Source organism: Sander vitreus, chromosome 17 (assembly GCF_031162955.1).
Source record: "Sander vitreus isolate 19-12246 chromosome 17, sanVit1, whole genome shotgun sequence".
Taxonomy (NCBI): Eukaryota; Metazoa; Chordata; class Actinopteri; order Perciformes; family Percidae; genus Sander; species Sander vitreus.
Genome location: NC_135871.1, coordinates 6255623 through 6262423, shown reverse-complemented (window position 1 = coordinate 6262423; position 6801 = coordinate 6255623).

Sequence of the window (6801 nt, the reverse complement as noted above, 5' to 3'; positions counted from 1 at the left end):
TAAATCGATTCTTTGGACAATATATTTTCTTAATCACAAAGTCTGCCACGCTACAATTTTTTTTTAATTCGATTCAATTCAGGTGCCTGTGGTCAATCTGAGATGATACACTGACCGTTTACAGCTACGTATATCAACTCACAGAAAGCAACTAAAATATGATATAACAATTTTATTACTGAGCTCTTCCAGACATTTAAATGAGAAAAAATATTTTTTAATAAGAATATTCTGTGGGAATTTCAAAATAAAGGTGCATCTTAAAGATATGTATCGGTATTTTCGCTGTGCATCAATCCTATTGGACCGTTGATCATTGAATTGTTATTTTGACCCAGATGATGTATCTTTACACTCCTACTTACAGCCAGTCCATTTCTCAATTCTGTGAGAACTGGACGAACCCCATCTGCTGATGATTGTGTGATTCCGATGAAAAGCTCCAGAACAGCTTGTAGGGGGGGGGATTGTTTTGTCAAATGCAGAAACGGATCATTAAGGATGCATCATCTGCCTTACTGTCTGAATCTGAAGAATGAATCCATTCCACTGAAAGGACAGATGTAAGCATATAAAGACAGTAAGTTGCAGACGGCCATAATGCAAGTTAGTACTGGTCAGCTGTTTTCTAAAGTCTGGTGCATGACACGGGACAGAGATGACAGAGAGGGAGAGGATGCCATGCAAAAGACCACAAGGTTTCACAGCGTCATACAACTACGTTTAATAAGATTTGCTTATTAGTACAGAAAAAGGAAAAATGAAGGTGGGAACTACAAACTCTGAAGCAGTAGTAAGCATTAGCAGCATTGAGCTCCATGTTTTCAAATCACAGTTACTGCAAAAAGTTCAGACCAAGTCAACAATCTCAAAAAGCCTCGCCACGATAGATCCAGCGTTCAAGTTGGGAAATAAAAACCTAGAAAATCAAACCACAGGTGCCTTAATAAAAACAAAAACAAATATACATTACAAAAGTTGTGGGATGTTTTGGGAAGAAGAAAAAAAAAAGCACATTACCAATCTTTTGTTTTTTTCATCCATTTTGAGATCACAACATGACGAGACTGACAGTGTTTACCTACCCAGAGAACGCCCATGAAGCAGAAGTGAATACACAGTATACTACCCAAGTCTAGTTACATGAAATACATACGTATATCTATAGAGAGGAATATAGAAAATGGTTGCCATCATCCAAATCCTGATCATTTTCATTTGCACATACATTTTGCGGTATAGTTTAGGTATAAATTGTTTTAAGTGAAAGAGAAACTCCAAAAAAAAAAAAGAGGGCCAAGAGATAGATAAATACTTGGTGGTATAATGGTGAATAATACAGAGCCCTGGGAGAGAGAGAAGTGTTGGACTAAAAGACATGAGGGGGGGTTGGTTTTAGCATCAGCTGTATAAACTGGTAGAAAAGGGCCAAAGGCCAGCCAGAAATAACATTCTCACATGAGCACTGAAGTATCTTTTTGGATAAAAACAGGAAGGGACGTTAAAAATATTTGGCCTAAATTAAATAAACTGTATGACATTTTGGGAAATACGCTTATTCACTGTCTTATTGAGAGTTAGATGACCATACAAAATGCCACACTGTTAGCTTAGATTAGCATAAACATAGGAAACAGCTAGCCTGGCTCTGTTAATAGGTTACAAAATCTGCCTAGCAGCACCGCTAAAGCTGACTGACTAATTAGCTAGCTAACACATTTGCTCTTGTTTGTTAAATTCGTACTGAAACAAAAGTGTAAAAAGACAAGTTGGGTTAACGTTATTACTCTTGGACAAAACGCCGGGAAGTAACTGCTCCCGACCAAGAAATAGTCTTACACTGCAACGTGACGCTTTTACACTTCGGATTTCAATTGGAATAAACAAACAAGATACGCTTCGGTGCCGATTGTGTTACCTTTGGACCCAGCTGTGCTAGCCGTTTCCCCGTTTCCAGTCTTTATGCTAAGCTAACTGGCTGCCAACTGTAGCTTCACATTTAACTACAGCCAACTAATTATCTTTAGCCTAGCATAAAGGAGGCAGGGGGTAAATAGCTAGCCCGGGGTCAGCCCTACATGCCCACAGCCCTATGTTCCCACATTTCCAAGAATGTTTTTTTCACAGAAAATTAGGCCCTATGTTCCCACATTTCTAAGATTTTTCTTAAAATTAGGCCCTATGTTAGGGTTAGGGTTACATTCCATCTGTAATCCATTGCTACTGGATAATAGGTTGGGTGTAGTTGGCTACAAAATTGGGAGAAAGGGGGATAAAATCTGATACAAATTCATGAAAAACGAAATGTGGGAACACAGGGCCTAATTTTGGAAAAAAAATCTTAGAAATGTGGAAACTGTGGGAACATAGGGCCACATTTTCAGTGAAAAATAAAAATTCTTAGAAATGTGGGAACATAGGGCTCTGGGAACATAGGCACGCTCCCGCTAGCTCGGCTCGCTTCGGAAATGTGCCTGACAGCACCTCTAAAGCTCACCAATTTACACATTATATCTTGTTTCTTTAATCTTCACGCAAACAAAACTGTAAAAAACATACGAGTTGTAGTTTTACAGGGGGGTTATGTAGCAGGGTGCTAATGCTAGGCTAAGCTAAAAGTCTCCTGGCTTTAGCTTTATATGTATCATACAGACACGACAGCGGCGTCAATCTTCTCATTTACGTTAACCTTGGCGAGAAGGGCTAATAAGACTATTTCCCAAAATGTCAAACTATTCTTTTTAAGGCAGATGTAGGATTTCATAAAAAAAAAATAATAATTAAAAAAAATAGTACAAAAACAAATCAAAAGTCGGGGGGGGGGGGAAACACACTTCAGACCATTGCCTCCTATGAATAACTAAGATTCTACAGTTACACATGCTCTTTCCAAACTTTGTATATGACACAGTGAATCTCTACATTTACATTCATACTTAAATACAATCACACTGGTGCACTCTGCAGGGACCGGACCTACTACAAAGACGAGGATGTGACATGGCTGTTGAATATTTCACGTGAGGAAAATGTTGCTCTCCACTGCACAAAGTGAGGACAGGTTATTGTAGAGTTAGTGGTAATAGTAATAGTAGTAGTAGTAGTAGTATTAGTAGTAGTATGGGAGTAGCAGAAGCAATATGTAAATGGTCAGTGGTGTAGTCCATCTTCCACAATTACATCACAACATACTGCATGTATGCTCCATTCTGCCATTTTTATTTTATTGCCCATTCATTCGTTTACATTGCGAATCACTTAAACATCACCAACCACCAATTTGCTGTTTGTGAATAGTTATTTTTTTTTCTCCGAAGATCCTTTTTCACACTAATGTGAGCAACATCAGCGAGTTAACACATAAAGCTTAGCATTTCAAGAATCGAGACACTTAAGTAACAATATTACCAAGTTTTTTTTTTCAGCTTCAACAAATGAAAAAAGTGAAACAAAAAGAAAAAAAAAAATAATCCTTTTAAGAATTAGCATCATAAAATTAATTTATTCCAAGTAAAAATACAAAATAATATTAATGACATTGACGAGATATGAAAGTCTCCCCCAGAAATAACTATTAATGGTTGAGAAATAAGTCCCGTTAAGAAAAGAAATATACGAAATAAAAATGAAAATATGTAAATATGTTTGAAATTCTTTTCCTTTTTAGCAAAAACTTTCTAAAAAATAATGAAATTTTTTCTCAGTACAAAGGCTACATTACTACTGGAAGGTACTAGCAGGTTTGAGTAGGTAAATACACAGTAGAAAATGATTTTAGTGAATCACAATGCTTGCAATGAAAATAATTCTGCAATAAAGATTTATGCCTTTTTTCTGGTTTTCTTCTTTTCTACAAACAGTACAAACAGTATTGCACATTACAACAAAGAATCAAGGTTCTTAGCCTTTAAAAAAAATGGGACTAATTCAAGTCTTGCGTGAATAGAAGGCCACCAGTCAATTGATGCACCTTGGGGGCTTTCGATCAAGTTACAGGTGAAAACACGTGTGTCTGTTTCGTGTTAAAAATAACATTCTTGTCTCTCTACCTCCAGCTGTTGAGTCTCTCTTTTTTTTTTTTTTAAGTTTTTCTCCCGACGACGTCAGGCTAACAAATCAGGGTCACGTTGCTACAAAACAAAAAGGAGCACATACTTTTAGGAAACATAAAAAACTTCTCTTAAAAAAATAATGAACAGAAGATCTCTTTCACAACTCTGGTCAGCATAGTTAATGATTGATTATAAATATACAAAAAACGTGGGAAATATGTTCAGTTTTCTCTCTGAGCACCTGATAAGTCTTTTTCTTCTTCCTAAAGAGCTCTTCTCGGATGTTTCGAACCAATTCGACCAGTGGGACACTCACCCTTTACGTCCACCGTAACAAAGTGGACTGCACTCTCACTAACTACATTATTATATTAGTTATAAAGCTCTAGCTCCTTCAGTTGTTGTCTTTTTCAAAAAAATAAATTCTTAAAATAAAAGCAAATAAGCATGATAAAAAATAAAAGAAAATCAACCATCTGTTAAATCATTTCTCTTGATTAAATTAATATATATTTTTTTTCATCTGAATAAACTTACTTAGAAAATATCAGTATTCTCTCCTATTATATTTCAAAATTGAGGTATTGCAAAAGATCTTGTCAGTCAGAAAGCACACTTTATCGTCTCTTTTTGTTGTTGTTGTTGTTGTCTTTTAACAAAAAGAGCTGCTGACCGTCGAAAACTGTTCGGATACAAAGAGTAGTGCATAACAAATAGCTATCATAGAGAAGGAACAAACATAGAAAACCTGTCTGGGCGGGGAAAGAAATGTCACAAAAACACCCAGAATTCACTTTCATAGGGATACTTATTAGTACTCATGGTTAGCCTCGTCTTCTTTTTTTCTTCCTACCAGTAAAAAAAGTATCTTCTGCTTAGTTTCAATTAGTTTTTTTTTTTTAACTTGGACAACAAAAACATCTATTCTAAAGCAAAAGAAAACTCAGTTTGCGACTAAAATGAGAGAGGAAAGGGGCCGCGGGGCGCCAGCACGGGACAATCACAACTCACGGACAAAAAAACAAAAAGGGGACACACATTTACTTGCAATGATGTAGGATCCCGTTCGGATTGTCCACAAAACTGCTAAAACCAGTGTAACTGCCCCCACCCCCCCACACCCCCAAACCAGAGCCGCCCTGTCTTCAGCAGCCAATACTTTTTAGAATTTTCGATGCACCCGCCCTCCCCACCCACCCAATGCTGTTTGAACTGCCCACCATAACTTTTTGATAAAAAACTAAAAGATATATATATATATAGGCTATGTCCACCTTTTTTTTTTTTTTTTTTTTTTAAGCAGGTCCATTACTTCAAGCTTTGCAGGAAAAAAAAATCTGGATAAATATGGTAACCCCAGCTTGCACATCTGCACGTTCTGGCAATGTCATCCCCCCCCCCGCCCCCCGCCCCCATCCCACCCCACCCCAGTGAGAGCATGTGCAGAGAGCTCAGTTTATCAACCTCAAGTCTCCAGTAGCTTCAATGTTTCATTTGATCTCGCCCCCAGCCCCAATTCCTCTTCCTGTCTGCCCTCTTTCCCCATCTAATCGACTGGCTGTTCGCTCTGCGTGCTAGGTGCTCTGTTAAAAGTCCAACACGTGAGCTCTTTGGTTGCATTCTGAGACGTAAACGTGCGCTTTTTTTTTGTTGTTGTCGTCAACGGTGGAACAAATTAAAGAAAAAAAGACCTCAGTTTTCAGTTTTAAGCTCACATTGTTGCGTCTTCTCTTCGGATCAAACTCTGTGTTTGTAGGCCTGTTTGTGTGCGTAAGAAAGACAGCCGTCCGTCCGTCCGTGTGTGTGTGTGTGTGTGTGTGTGTGTGTGTGCGCGCTCGAGAGGCTTCTGTGTATACTGGTGCAAGTGTGTGTACAAGAGAACATATATACGTGTGCATACACTAGTTATGAAGTTTCACAGGACTTCTATGTCGGACATCGACGACAGTTAAAGCGAATCACAGTTCTAGGCATACTCAGACCTAACTACATACGGTATAAAAAATTGCACAACTATATCAACAATCACTACAAAAAAGTACTTCACCTACCATAGACAGTTTTTTTTTTTTTTAAATGGTAATCCTACATTTAATTGGATTTGTGATTATTATGGTTGCTTTTTTGCCCTCACCCCCCCCCTGTCGTCTGGATGTGTTCACTGCCTGGTTTTGTGCAGGAACTGTCTGCTCTGGCCGCCACCATGATTCCTTTTGACCAGTCCTCCCTGTTTCCGTCCAGTTTCGTGCGAGTCGAACGTACGTCTATAGTGTGTTGTGCAAACATGGGCAGAATTGAATAGTAGACATGATACTGAAAAGTCTATTGCATGCAGCAACCTGATTGAAATAAACATGCAGTTAGGGGCGACCCACCCCCGACCCCCACAAAAGGTTGCCATCGTCGTCATCGTCCCCTTCCACCTATGATAGCTCGTCATTCTACAACACCAGGTGCTCCTCTTGATCGGTTATTCATTATTTTACACCCTAGCCTGAATAAAGTACGTATGGTATCCGTTTATACCATGGATTTAGCAGCAAAGCTATTGCAGCATTACATTTACATAACACTAAAAAATAATGTTAATATAAAAATAAAGAACCTAGAAATCAAAAAGCAAACTAATCTGATTGAGGTATTAATATTCAGTCAAAATTGAGAGTGAATATAGCCGTGTTATTTTTTTTTTTTTTACTCTGGGCGATTACGGGCCCACACTACTGGATAGCTGTTAAGTCTTGCTACA